Below are 15,793 nucleotides of genomic sequence, written 5' to 3'. Positions count from 1 at the left end.
TGTACATTTTCAAGCATTTTTATATTAATTAAAATAGGCCTACTGGAAATAATCAGGTGGTGATATTATGTTTTTCTAATTGTGATATAGTAGATTATTTTTCATTGCATGTGATATTTACATGCAGGGCGGCCTTTTCTATTTGATGTATAATTTGCACACTTGTGGTAATATTTGTTTAGCATTTGACTGGAGGCTTAATGTAGACCCAGCTGATAGCATGTTATGTAGTGCAATATTTTATTGATAAATAAGTGCTGCTGTACCTAATGACTCAACAAGGTCTTCACCAAAGACTAGCACTAGCCTACCACTACTCCACTACTTCCAACCACCAGTGAGTTGCTTGTGTCACTTCATTTGTTTAGCAGCCAGCATTGGTGACACATGGTGTTTGGCTAACGGCAAAAAAAGCTTTCTAAAGGACATATACAAATACAGTAACGCTGCTGTGTATTCATATCGCTGAATATTAATCCTGCACTGGATGCCGACTGTTCTGTGATATTAAATATTTGAATAAATATAAATATTCTTGACTGCTTCTACAGGATCATATTGTGTGTTGGAGAGTTTGGTGGATACAATACTTGAGACTTGGAACTGAATTCAGACTTCACTCCACCAGGCCTACGTATTGCAGTATTGGAGCTATATCCATGTTTTTGTGTGACTACAGGAATATAATGTTACTAATGTAGTATGGTGAGTAATGAGTATAGCATTTATTAACATGAATGACTTCATTAACATGAGTTACATTTAAATGACTGCATGTTCGTATAACAATTGCCAATATCGTTATATACATCTAGTGGAATTAATTGCCAAGCAGTTGAACCTCACAGGCGGTTAAGGGTTGAACATTCTTCCATCACTTGGCATAAATCGATTGAAGTGTGTTATCCAAACTTATTCTGTCCATCACTCTGTGTGTCGCTAGGTAGACTAGAGAGTTAAAATTGTATCACAATTGAATTTCCCCTTATAAAGTGATGGAATGTAGTTGCAATATTTTCTATTACAAAAGCAATACTGACACCGGGGACTGACACCTTCAATGCAAATGCCCCCAGTCAGAGATCTTTAACTCCGCCCCAGTTGCCCTCCCCTCCCCATAAAAACAAAATTGAAAATTACTATTTTTGCAGACATTTTGCAGAAATGTCATAATTTTGACCATGAAATTTACTTAATACCCCCCCCCACCACTGACCGAAAGACTAGTCATATAGGCCTATTTGATATGAATGGAGATTGAACATGAACAATAACCATGATAAACATGCAACACTATGTGAAGTTTGAGCTTTTTGTATTTTCATTTTAATAGTTTGTAGTTTCATCAGTATTTTGTAAATTTGGAATCCATTATAATCAGATTTCAGTACAAATATTACCCTCACAAATGCAGCATCGCAGATGTGGATATATACTGACCATGACCACCATTGAAAATTCAAACAATAGTAATTATGCGCTTCAATGAAACATGTGGCTTAAAAGTCACTGCCTTATCATAAAATCTAGATTTTATGAATAAAGGATTATTAGTCTTTATATACGAGATATGTCAAAGTGAATTAGTAAACTTTAACTCCATTGAGGGGGAAATTATGAACAATAGAGTATTTTCTATCTAGACCAAGTTCTAGATATCCAGTAAAGATACATAAAATGGAGTGTTTTTTTTAAATGAGGTTGTGCTGTTGAATGTTCTTGGTCATGGTGTCATCCAGAAGAGCTGTTACCAAATTGCCACCTCACCCCCCCCCCACACACACACAAAGGTCCACTTTTTGCTATCCCCCCCCCCCAAAATGTCCAAAAGTAGCAGTGAAAATTTACAAAACATCCATGCACTTTTTGGTGATAAGGACAATAAAATAGAAGTCATATCATACAAAAAAAATTCTTTTAGTACTATCTTGATTGTCTTCAGTCCAAAGTACAGATATGATGAAGTGGTTAAAGCTGTCAAATACTTTTAGTATTCACTGCCAGTCAAATAATATTTATCTTGATTACTTGATAGATAGACATTTTTAATAACCAACTAAGCTAGTACCACAATGATGCTCACATTTCTGTTCCTTGCAGTTTCAGCCACTCATGATAAATATACGCATAGCCCTGTTTTGAAAAACTTGCCATTTTTTTCTTGGTCATTATTTTCATTTTTCATTTGTTTTGTTTTTATAAAATTACGTACAACCAGGCCCGTAACCAGAATTTTTTCATGGGGGTGGGGATTTTCCAAATACAGTCCATTCAAGAGAAATCTTCATTTTGGACAAATGTAGACCTTTATTCCCTCTGAAATTGATTTTTGGATCCTATTCTTTAACAAATTTCACAGAAAGTTAATGATTTTGGGTATATTTATCAATATTTTTGACATTTTGGGCCTAATTTTGCCATTTCTTACAAGCAAAAAAAGAACTTTTGCAGATTTCTGGGGGGTGCTTCGCCCACACTGCACACCCAGGCTATGGGCCTGATTAGAACATTGCAAGCGCCACATAAAGCTGTTAAATTTTGTGGATCGTATCTGAATCCGGAACTTTTATTACAAAATCATGAATTTAATAAGGCATAATTATATTAACCAACTCGTGTCAGTTACGTTACCAAACTGATCAAGTATCAGAAATCTTAGTCGTCTGTTGTCTGTTAATGATGGGTAATGGATCGCATTCTCTTGCATGTGGGATGGTTTAGTTTCATTGTAAAACTAGATATGCTATCCTAGGTCTTGAAATTACCCCGGGAAATTACATATCATACATGTATCATCAACCCGTCATCAAGTACAAAATGTATGAAAACAGTAGAATAAATTGCAGTGTGATGTGACTATGGGAATATGCATAAGTTAAAGGTATGTCTTGGTACCTGTATAAGCTGATGTAGAGAGCTATCATCTTGTCCTTAAGGTGATATTTTATACAAAATTTCACTTCAAAAAGTGTTGAAAAAGTTGAATTCATTAACAAAAATGAAAAATGAAAAACCGAAAATGTATGTGATAGGATGAAGTAAACTTAATTGGCTCACAGATTCTGGTTGGATGATGCGAAAATTAATTTAAAATGCAGAAAAAATACATGGTACTTGTTACCTGCATACCCACCACAGGTACATTGTGATGCAGCTGGAATGCTGGATGTTTGCTCTGTAGCCCTGCAAGTTGCACAGCATTTTTGTTTTACCTAAAGAGCACATCAGACCATAGACTCTAACTTAATAGAGTCTATGATCAGACGCACTAAAATAGTAAATTGCATTCTGAATACAAGGAATGTCCTTCTGATATCAAATAGTTTTGATTTTTTGACATTTGCGATAATACAAATTTTATGGCAAATTATTAAAAATTGACATATATTTAATGTCAGTCCTTGAAGTAAACTTTATAAATCTAATGATACATTTAAAATAGACTTGGTGATTTATTAAAGCATTATTTACAATATTGTTTCATGCAAGCCAGCCGAAGCCGACCTACACTCGTCAGAATATGCTTATCACTGGAAACTGATTTCTATTTCTAATCTAATGATATGCACTTAATGTGTAGGCGTAGTAGCTGTGAGGAAAAGCCAACCATGATTTGAAAATTTAGGCCAGTAGATTTTTTCCCAAAAGACCTTGAAGATGCAAAGACTAGTTTTTGTCCCCATTTGGTTACCAGGTGGTAGTTTGATCATGTTGGTGGTGGGTGCATTTGCCACAATCACATTAGGACTAAGCACAAATTTACAATGCAGCTAATTTGTAATGATTTTTCTCACCCAGAGGTGCCCCTTCCCCCAATGACTCCAGGTAACCTTTTCGCATTGGGCTTCATTCTTTTGTGGTGAGACTGCTACAGACTGGTATCCATAGGCAACCAACCTCCTTGCCATGTTGATGGTAAATATTACCAGGGATCACATCCCTGATATTAGGCCACTAACAGTCAATTTTGAGTTTCCCGTCACATAATTTCTGAAAACAAGTGAGGTAACTTTTTCATTATTCATTATTCATTATTTTTCTGCCTTTCATTATATGACCAACATGCATGTAAAATGTGTTGTTATTTGCCACTCACTCACTTGAAGATGGATGTTTAGCCCAAATGAGATTCAAAAGTATTATTACAAAAAGTCTGCAAGGTTGACAGCAAAATGTATGTTTTGATTTTGATTTTTCCACAAAAAATAAAGGGATATTCATAATTTGTTTTGCAAATATTTCCAGATTTTATCGGTATGTTTTGGAAAATCACAATAATGAATTCAAGTGAGGGTCAGAAAATGAAGTGAGGGCGGGTGACGGGAAACTCAAAATCGACTTTCCTTTGCCTAAATACCAACTAAAAAGTTGACATTCAATCACATTGAGGTAATGTTTAGAATGAATACTGAGTGTAATGATTTCATTCAAATAAACAATTCAAGTGATTGTCACATAAATTTGAGTTAAAAGGATTCATTAATGACTTGCAAGTTCAACCTTATGAACTTTGATGTGGTCTGCTGTCATAAATTTTCAACATTGCAGATTCTAGAACATTGTTTGAGTGTGTTGTATCGTGCTCCAGATACAAATGCACCTAGAATCTTTTAGCGTGCATCAGGCATATATGTATGAACTAGCTAACCAGTAAAGACTCTTTGCAATTAGCTGTAGCCAGGGGGTGCCAAAATGCCCATCTATAAAAAGTCCCCTTTTTTTTTGGTATTTAAAAGCCATTGAAATTCAGCCCATTTTTGAAAGAAAAATTACAAATGGTCCACTTTTTTCGGCAAAAAAAGTTAACAATCTGCCCTTTCTTGAAGGAAAATTTCACTATTTAAATGGTCCACTTTTTAGCCCCATGCATTAATATATCCTGGTTACAGGCCTGACTCTTTGAGAAGGTTTCATAGATAGGCCCGGGCCTAGATTTTTGTATGTATGTGTTTGTACATTAAAGCACTTTGAAAGTTAAAATGCAGCAAAACATGAGGGGAAACAAAATTCCTCACTGAGTTTTTGTTTTCTCCTATTTGTGCATGTGTTTGTTTGCTTCAACACCAGACATATGTCATATTATATATATGCTCTTGAAATAGCTTGAAATTTACAGCCCTGTTTCATCAGGGTGTTAGTTTTATGGGGTTGTTTTACAACCATCAATGAAATTTCAAGCCATTCCTCACATCAGTCTGTGAAACCATGAAACATTTGTTGCTTGTCAATGATGTGACCTTTGTTCACATTTTATTTTTATGTTTGTTGATTATATAAATAGCACTAAGACCTTGGTTTTATTTACAGCATTGATTTTGAGAATGAAATTTCAAAGCTATTGGATGGCAGTTGGAAAATGATTTTTTTTTTGCACCACTTGAAAGTTGCCTTCCACCCTCCTCTCTCTAAAAAATTCCTGGCTATGCACTTTTATATCATTTATGTTCATAAATCTATGAATAATATTTATTACGTAATAATTGAAATTTAAATAAACAAAAGTGAATATCCCAACTCAAATAATGATCTTAAATGTTGATTTATGGAGAGCCGAGATCCCATTTCCTTAGAGATGCATACATGCTGTATGATTCATCTTCATATCTGTGAGCTTCATTAATTAGTGAGAAAAGCGTGTGAAGCTTTCTAATCTGCCTGATTGATTGGTCAACAATGGAATGACCATTCATTTCATTTTCAATTTTCGAAAGTGCGTCATTTCTAGTGGAAAAAAATTGCTACTGCTAGCAATTTGTTTTGATTTGTGATTACCATGATTACATAAAATAAATATATTATTAGAGAAAACGGTATGTTTACTTTTTAAGGGATGCTCACATCAGTCAAAGTTTTAATCTTAAATAATTGTAATTCTCATCAACGTTGTTTTTTGATGGAAAAATGATTAGATTTTGAACTGATGTTGAATATCATTTTTCATTTGTAATGATGCAAATTGTGTTTTGAAAATTAAATGTTCCTAGAAAACAAATATGTGGACATCCAGTTTTGAGTTGAAAAAAAATGAAAAAATACTGCAAGGTCTGATTTGGCTGGAATAGGCAGAACTTCTTTTTGCAGAACTTCTTTTTTGAAGTTATTTCTCAAGTGTTACAAAATGTAACAAAATATTAATTGTTAGATATTTGCTTAACTTTGACTTCTCAACTAAATACCAAATGTGTGTACACAAACAAACAACCATTGATTCAAAGCGATTAATTATCATCACAGAGTCAGGATGACGATAGAATGTAGTCATGAGCGTAATCCAGGTGCGCATCGCAATGATGACTCATTACTCACCCGCCACATTACCCTCTCCTCCGCATCAGGTTGCCGTGGTTTCCGTAGTATTTTCTCACAATTTATTTGTAATGCTATAAAATCTACCAACATACGGAATGATGAGTCATAAGTGCAGTCACAATATTTTGGATGATATTTTTTTTCTCTGTAGCACTGTACATGTATACATTGTAGTCTGAGATGATAGGAATTTAATATTAAATTAATTTGTTTCAATTTCTATGCACATTTCCTATATACATGTATAATGTTATTAAATGTACTACCATGCGGTTCTTAAAGTTTTTGGATTGCGTACAAAGGATTTTCATGAATTGTTGCAGGTTTTTTACAAGGTTGAGGGTTTTTTCTTTCCTAGTTTTTTGTTTTTCGATGTAAAATTAGCAAATTGTTAGTAGTTTTTGGTATTTTCCAACACTAAGGAGGAGACACTTTTTTAAAAACTTTTTTCAAACATGAGATTCTGTATGATGAACCCCCTAGAATACCAAAAAAAGACTTGGAAGTGATCCTTGTTCTGTTATAAACTTATTAGTTTAACTGAAGCATTCCAAAGTCTTATATTTAAAAAAAAATTAAATTTAACATTTTTTTAATCTGACAAATTCAAGAAATTGAAGTGGGAGCCTCAGACAAGAACCAAAACAATTTTTTGGCCTATTGTATATTAATCAAACCAGGAAAGTTATAAAGATTCCTAATGAAACTGTAATATAAATTTAGTAATAACATTGTGTGTGTATTACAGTGAATTTGCAATTAATCTAACAATATTGGTTAAAATAATTCAAGAATAATAAATCACCTCATAAAAAAACCTGCTTGTAAAATAATACCGATGACTGGTAAGTCATTTGCATCTCATTTACATATTTTAAAAGAAGATTAGTGAACAGATAATGTGTATGAATAATCAGGGAAGCACAAGCTGTGCAACTCATGTTTCCAGTTGTGGATATTGGGCTATTCCAGAAAATAGATGCACACCCCCTATAGAGGAGTTCGGATATCCGGACTTTTTGTCCAGCCTTGACTGTTGGAAATCCAGACTTTTAAAGTGCCCAAAGGCAAAAAAATCCGCAGAAAAATATTTAAAATCAGAAATCCTCAATTTGAGAGCTCATTTCGTGATTTTTCCTTCATTTGATTGGATTTCCACGCTTTTTTTGGCAACATTGGCAACTGGAAATCCAGTTGTTTTCAAAAAGCAGACTTGGAAATCCGGACATTTCTCTAATTGAAAATTTACTCCTCTATAGGGGGTGTGCACCTATTTACTGGAATAGCCCATTCTGTGGTACAGACTCGGGAACTGATTTCTGCCCACAAGCTACCAACATGTGTAGGAGTATAGCATGGTAAAAAGTGGGCTTCGCCCTTGCTTAGCGCCGTCGGAGTGGATCACCCCTTCTGGGTGTGCCCCCCCCCCTCCTGAGCATCTTTGATAGACTAATTTGTGGGAGAATTTTTATTAAGAAGCCTTAAAATTTTGATGTAACCAAACAAAATAATCAAGTTAAAGTTTGCTGCAGTCTACAGATGTTTTGAGAAATGGGTTATGGTAATTTGCATCCAAGAATGAAACAAAAGTATATCCATAACAATATCGGTTTTAATATATTATAGCTTTTTTGAAATAAAATTTTGCAAACTGCCAAACAAGAACAACACCAGAATGGAATCTTCTACCCGATTGCACCAAAGAAGCGCCCTCACTTAACATATTCAAAGGTCATCTCTGAAAGACATGAGCATAGCGCCACTTATTAGGAACTCCCATTTATGATTAGCTGCTGACACTGTGAATTTCGTCCCTTTGCATCGCCTATGGAGGCGGTTGCCAGAGAAAATAAACCAAAACAAGAACCTTAAAAAACTGGATAAAATTGATTTTGCATGCATGATCACAACATCAAAACATGGAATGTGTGTTTTTGTATTTTCATATATTTTGGAAACCTATATACCAATGTCTGGAAGTTAATAGAAACTACTTTCCATAATTTGATTTGTTTAAAATGGGAATCAATTCTGGTAAAACAATTCCACTCATTGAAACTTGTCAAAAATTTATCTCCATAAACCCATAATTTCCTGTATGCATTATACTCTGAGGTCAGAATCAACATCAGTGATGGTTAAAACAGCTATGGTCTGAAAGTTGTCAATTTCCACAACATGCTCATCTATCAAGGCACAGTTCTTTAACCCCAATATATTTGTATAATTTTGAATGACCTTTGACAATTTGGGTACAAAAACTCATACTCTGCAACATGAGGTCAAATGTTGCACTTTGATTGTTTAATTGAGGTTATTGAACTATGTCATTGGGATGAGGCTATTCTGGTCCATAGTGACATTTTCAGTCCCATTTTGTGAAATAGGCCTATAATACACATTTAGTACAATGTACTGTGTCAGTAAGAAAACTGATTTATGATATTTTTATTGATTCCTAATTTTCCACTTCTTGGATATTTTGACTTGAATATTTTGTTTATTTACAAGTACAAAGCTTTACACAGGTGCTAAAGTTATCCAGAGGTCATCTGCACTTTAATCATATTTATACCTTGCAGTGCTGAAATCATGCATACAAAACCATGAAAGTAGCCTTGCAGCGGTGAAAAAGAAATTCACAGAGAGTATGGATATATATATAGGCCTAGATCGCTATAGATATGAATATTATGGCGAACAGCCCAGCAGCAATGAGATAATATCTATATCCACAGATATAGTATGGAAGTCAATCCTACGTTTGTCACGATTTGTGGTGTAAATACTCACTGCTTTTGTTTTATTGATATTATAGATATCATGTTTGTTCCTGCAGCAAAAATGCCTATCTACTGTTGATTCAAACCCTTGGTAAATAGCAATAGTGGCATTTGTGACCCCAAAATGTATTTTGTGGCATTGAATCATGTGGGCACTTGGGCTGAATGAAGATAGGGCTACTCAAAGCCATATAAACCCCTACCAACCCTGAGCCCCCAGCCTGAGCCTCTGAGAGACAATGATTCCTCTTCCAAACCCTGCTCTTGTCAGTACCCTAACCTACCAAAGCCTCTGGAAGTTTCTGAAAAGTATGCTGATGGGCAAGGACGGTAAGCAGAGGATTCTGTGGGTTGTGGTACTTTAATGCACCATATCTCAGTGGCGTAGCGTTATAGGGGCACGTGGAGGGGGGGGTGGGGGTTCATAGTCGATTTGAAAATTAAGACTCTCGCTACACCACTGCCATATCCTTGGTGTCCTGGGGTATAGGACTACGGATACAGAATTTGAAAAAATTATGAAGCAATAAGAAATTCCACCTTTTCAGTTCTCTTTTTCCATTGCATCGTTTTGTTTTCTTTTTATTTCTTTTATTACTCCTCATTTATCAGTGAGCTAAAGCACTGGGCCACAGGCAGTGCGTAGCCAAGCAGAGGGAGGGGGCAAAGGGGGCAGTTGGCAATGGCATCACTGTGAGAACTCCAGCCTCCCTCTAAGTTATTTCAATTATTCTGAAACAATCAAATATACAAAAGAATCCGAACAACTTTTTTGACCTAATTAAACCAGTCTTAGCATTTTTACTCATTTTGCTTTTATAAAGTTAAGTTCAGCATGCAGTGGGTTAACATGTAATATTTTGTTCTGGTGATTGGTGTGACCTTAAATTAAGGTCAGAGATGTTATTGATAGTGTTGATAGATGGTACAAAAGATGATGCATGTAACTGGTCATTAATTTTGAGCTGAAATTTCCTGTTTTCAAGGAGGAAAGGCTGTGAAGGGTTTTAATGGTACATCTTTTGTCTCCAGATAGCTATTAAAAAGCTATCTGGAGACAAAAGACCATTTAATTAATACTGCAATATAGAGGGATCTGCTGAAGTGATCTTTACACAAATACAATGTAGGCCATGAACAATCAGAACTTGTGCTTCAAATCCTTCCAGTGGTGTAGCTACCCCACCCACCAAAAGTGTCATTAAAATGACTGAGAATGGGACAATGCTCCCCCCCCCCCACAATGGGACACAAAATTGATGGGTATGATATTTTTTTCCCTTCACAGTATAAAAGGCTGGCTATGCCCTGTTAATCCTACCCATCATTGCTCATTCTCTACCATTTACTAACTTGGTATGTCCAGGATTTATGCCTCATTTTGTCCATTTATTACCATGAAATTGACCTACGGTAACCTCTTTTCAAGGTCATTTACCTCCAGCTATTTCATCTTGTTGAACTTGAAATTTTGAAAATAATGTTTGCTTGCTGCACCCATTCGGCTGTGAGGAAGACTAGACTCTCATCTTATGTTGGTCTTAACCCTGGAATTGAACCTTCTGGGCCTTTTATAAAGCCCTGTTAAAGGGGCATTTCGTGATCCACAGCCTCATCCCCCACTTTTCTCAAAAAAAGTTGAGATTTTTATATCACTGGAATACTCTGGCTACATAATGTTTATGTACAAAATATTTCTTGCAGATTAATTCGTTTAGCAAAGATATCAAAATTTGAATTTCGCTGGTGCACCAGAACGAAATTACAACGTATTGTCTATGGAGCCGTGTAATACACATAATCATGCATAACTCGCAAACGCAAAATCAGAATCAACTGAAATTTTGGGAATATGTTTTTTTTTCGTGGATATGTACTGAAAAATGTCATAAAAAGAGGATGCTAGGTTCACTAAATACTCCTTTAAATTGTTGGTCTAAAGTTTATAAAAGTGAAGTAAAAAGTTTAAATTTTACATAATGTAAAATGATCACTGGGATTTCTAAAGACATTCACTATTACAAGTTTTCACCATAAGAATGCCAAATACTTGACAAATCCAGCTGTGACGCCAAATTCTGGTTAAAATGTTTTGTAGGAACACATTTTTTGATATTTGTTTTTAAATTTGACTGACTTTGCCAAAAATTGTTGAAATTTGTGTGAAAATCATGCTTTTTATAATTGTTTACAGAATTTTTCAAACTTTTTCGGCTAATTTTTCTCAAAGTTGGTTAAATGTTAAGCCCTGAGTTATGGGTATTAATATAGTTTTTGAAAATTAAATTAGCAGCCCCCTTGCCCCCAGCCAGCCGCCACTGACTAATTAAAGTTGTGTACAAAATATTTTTAAGTATAGGTGTACAGCCCATTAAATAATCTTAACGAAATAAAAAGATTCATAGAGAAAGTATTTAATATTATAGTGAGCCACCCAACATCTACCGAAAAGTCACTTCAAATTCTCACTACTGAAATGCAGACTGACTGAAATGGGTAAGCTAATTGTTTGGGTGTTGTAATAATCTTAGCTAAGTGACCCCATGTAAGTCTAATTAAGGTGTAATACTAGACGATTTTACCCTCCATCGCCTTTCTACATCGAAATGCCAGCATGTTTTGATTTCTGCTGACAAAAAGGATCACTCACTTTTGTGTTGCAAACCAGTGTTGTTCTTTCTATTGTGCTGTGCAAAGTAAGGGTTAATGTTAACCATTTATTTTCATCCCTGCTTTAATTTCACAATGGCATGATGTGCAAGAACTATTTGTTGCAAACTTTGATTCATATGAGCTTCTGTACCAGAGTTTGCTTTTGAAATAGCGTAAAAACATCTCAAAAAGTCACTTTTTAATGCAAACACATATATTATGTAGAACAATATGTAAATAATGACATGTTAAATGCATGTTTTGCTTTATTTGGCTAGCCTCTTGCAGAGTTCTTTGCAGCATGTATGGTAGTATTACTATTGTTATTGAAGTCAAGTGTTTCTGAACACACAGATCGATTTGAGTTGTTTGATGTGATTTTCTCCCAGGGATTTTTTAAGAGCCTGGTTAGTAAATGGGCTATATTCCAGTTGAAGTACATACACCCCCTGTGGAAGACATGACCTTAATCTCCCACACAGGGGTGTGAGTTTTGAATGGGGTGACTCTGTTTGAAATCTACACACACTCACTCATTTCTTCCATGGGGGTGTATGGATTTTAACTGGAATAACCCAATGTTAAAAGAAGTTACATTTGGTGATGTATTCACTCTCCATTCTAGGAGTAACTCTAAACCCTTACCCTAACAGTAAACCAAATTTTAAAAGGAAAGTTAATTTTGCAACAAAGTCAATCGAAATCAAACAATTATAATTATTTCAATTTCAGTTCAATTTTTGAAATATTGGCAAAAGTATGTGTAGTTCAACACTTTAAACAATTCAAAAAGTGTCTTTCTGTGCCGGTCTTTAGATTCTCACTTGCCTCATATTGCATTTTGAATGTGCAGTCTTTTCAACAGTTCATGGAGACAATATTTTTGGTAAAATTCAAAATTAAACCCGCACATTTCTGTCAATTTACCTAAAATACCTAAAACTTCATTTGTGTAATAGACAAATGAGCAGTGTTGGAGGACTCGGGACTCGGACTCGGACTCGAGTCCGGACTCGAGTCCTTTTTTCAAGGACTCGGACTTGGACTCGAAGCTAAGGACTTGGACTCGGACTCGGACTCGGACCCCAAGGACTCGGGACTCGGCTCCGAGTCCTCCTCGAGTCCGCAAAATAGAGCATTTTTAGGTCATTTATTTTCGCTCATTGTAAACTTCTTCTTATGCTTGATCAATAATCAAATCACATGATTAATTTAAGTAATTTTGCATGCAAATAAATACAGTTTGTAAATAAAAGTACAAAAAAATTGTTTCAGTTATATCTTTAATTGGTTAAATGGATTTTAATCATAATCGCTTGTTTTGACTGCTTGGTTAGATGGTAGAATGTACATGAATAATAATAGCTAATAATACCCTGGGGAACTCAAGTTAAATTTTGGTAGGGGTGTGCGGCGCCGAACTTTGGGAACTAAGAACTGATTTGGGGGCAAAATAGGGACAGTTTTGTGGAGGTCTGTGAACTAAAATTGGGCCATATTATAGGCTTTAAAGCTAACAAATTCAAAATGTTTCCAAATTTGAGCTAAAGAGCTACAATTTTCAGAGTGTTAGGCTCAATGAACTGGAGCATGATGCAAATGTGGGTCTCAAGGAACTGCCAGAGAGCATGAAAAAGGGACCCTTGACCGCCGCACATAGCCTACCCGTACCATCTTTACATGTGAGTGACACTCTCGGAATAATACTTCATATAGGCCTACAGCCAGATCCAACACCGCTTGCTTTGGCACCTGAAGTTTGGTAGTGACGTCATATTTTGATTGTCATTGCAACTTTTGCCTCTTTAAAACACAAGCCTAATAAGTTTGGGTGGGGAGTCTGTGATTATACTCTGTTTGCAAGGTAGGCCCTTTGCTACCTAAGGGACTTAGCAAAAATTATGAGCATTGGGGAAGGTAAAATTGTGGGCAAGAACTTTTTTGGCTGATCGAAACGGGGGTGGAAGCAATTTTTGGCAAGCCGAGAGGGGGGAACAAGCAATTGTGGCACATATGGGTCACCTTTCAAATAAAAACGCTCTCAAAATGCTTAGAAAACAGTACGGAAACGCTTACATATTATGCAATTTGCCTGCTCGCTGCGTCAATAACATTATATCTAAACCATTTATGGTTTGTAAATTGGGATCCCAAAAAAATGGCATGTGCAAGGGGGTGCAAATATTTTGGGCAGGCCGGGAGGGGTGCAAGCGATTTTTGGCAGGCCGACAGGGGATAAGCATATCTCTTACAGTTTCACACCTCCCGAGGGCTCCGTGATAATTATTGCACAGCCCCAGAACAATACTAGGCATGCAAGGTGGGACTAGCAAATTGTGTATTTACAAGAAAACAATATAGAACTAAAATTCTGGTTAAGCATGTTAAGTATAGGCCTACATTGATAAAAGTATTGGTCAAAACCCCGGGCTTGAATTTGATACATAAGGACTCGGACTCGGACTCGAACATTGAGGACTCGGACTCGGACTCGGACATCAGAAATTGGCAAGGACTCGGACTCGGACTTGGACTCGGACACCAAGGACTCGGGACTCGGACTCGGACTCGGATGACGAGGACTCGACTACAACACTGCAAATGAGATTGGTTGTAAAGATTTTGGTACACAGTGACTTTTCAAATATGTACATGTTTGTTTACACTTATTTATTTAACAAAATGGTGCTGGTTTTCTTTTGGAATCAGGAGCAGCTAGAGTATCGCATAATGTTGCGTATGTATTCCAGCAGACTACCATGTGTGTATCTACCACTTATTGTACGTGATATTTCATTACATAGTGAGTCCACTTCAAAATGGTTTAGTACTTCCAAGGACTCAAGAGTGGGCTCTTGGTGAGGCTGAATGGATCTCAGGTCTTTGCCCTCATCAACTAGCATGCTTTTGTGTTAATTCTCTTACACTCTAAGAGAGTCCTTTTCCGAACGTTGGCCTTTCATAATTATACATGCAGTCAATCAATTTCCGAATATCATTCAATCCCAGGTCTTTTTGCATGGTCAGTCAATGGTGCCAGTGTGGTTTTTGAGCCATTGTGCTAGTCTTCCGGAGAATTTGTCGCAATTTCCTACGCTTAATTTGCTTCATACAAATGCTTAAATTTTGATAGCTGTTTTATTACGCTTGAGTTTAACCTTCGGGTGTTATGTGCTTGTGTATTTTGATTGGTTAAGGTGTTAGCTTTGAAAATTTGGGTTAATTGTCCATCAAGGAAAAGCTTAGCTTGCTAAAGTTTGAGTCAAATTGGTAGTAAATTGATTAAGCAAGGTGAATAGATACAAATTCAGAAAAATATTCAAGAAAACACTAATGTTCAACAAACCTTTCAAGATTTTACTAGCCTGGCCTGTTAAGTCACCACTTATATTCTTTTTAAGCTAAACTGTTGAAATTTGTTTTTTTAAGGGTGGTCTTAACCCTGGAATTATGGAAACCTTTGGGCCTCATAACTGCTAAATTATTGGACTGAAGTACATAAGTATAGATATAGAATGCATGATGAATTCATCTCTGTGAAGTCAAATTTGTGCATAAAAGCTAATTTTTTTGCCCAATCTATACTGACAATGTAACAAAAAAATTCTTGAGTCAATTTTTTTTAACTAGATAAAAATATCTAGGATCCATTTTTTCAATTTTTTTTAGATTTTGATCAACTTCACCAAAAATATTTGAAATTTGGGAAAAAATCAGGCTTTTTTATGATTTTTTGGAAAAATTAATTTTTGACCATTTTTGGTGCAAATGGTGGGTACTCCCCCCCCCCCAAAAAAAGTATGTAGGTACAAAAATATAACCTGTATAACATACCCTGTATGTGCATACATTTTGTACAATCACATTCCCACACTTATTCCATTTTTTTCAGTGCAGCATGCAAGACCCCAGGATCACATATAGGTCTAATAGGTAGTTTTTAATCAAATCAAGTCCCTACCTTATACCTATAGGGATTTATTCATCCCATATTTGATTATCCGATTAAAGTATTTGTGAATATGGAAGTTATTCATATATTTCATATC

At 35.6% G+C, this 15,793-nt stretch overlaps 1 protein-coding gene across 3 annotated transcripts in view; it reads left to right on the top strand.

The window, feature by feature from the left end:
* The window catches only part of LOC140150576 (ly6/PLAUR domain-containing protein 6-like), a 71,517-nt gene that overhangs the window by 10,646 nt on the left and 45,078 nt on the right, over positions 1-15,793 (top strand). For 2 of the 3 annotated variants that reach the window (XM_072172611.1, XM_072172610.1), the window contains one exon: positions 552-705. The exons of the other annotated variant lie outside the window; for it this stretch is intronic. The gene's annotated coding sequence lies outside the window, so the exon portion shown is untranslated. The remainder of the gene's footprint in view (positions 1-551; positions 706-15,793) is intronic. 3 annotated transcript variants of the gene reach the window in all.

The sequence above is a fragment of the Amphiura filiformis genome, chromosome 4 (genome assembly GCF_039555335.1).
Source record: "Amphiura filiformis chromosome 4, Afil_fr2py, whole genome shotgun sequence".
NCBI lineage: Eukaryota > Metazoa > Echinodermata > Ophiuroidea > Amphilepidida > Amphiuridae > Amphiura > Amphiura filiformis.
Note: the sequence above shows the minus strand (reverse complement) of the source record. Positions and strands in the feature narration are given on the sequence as shown.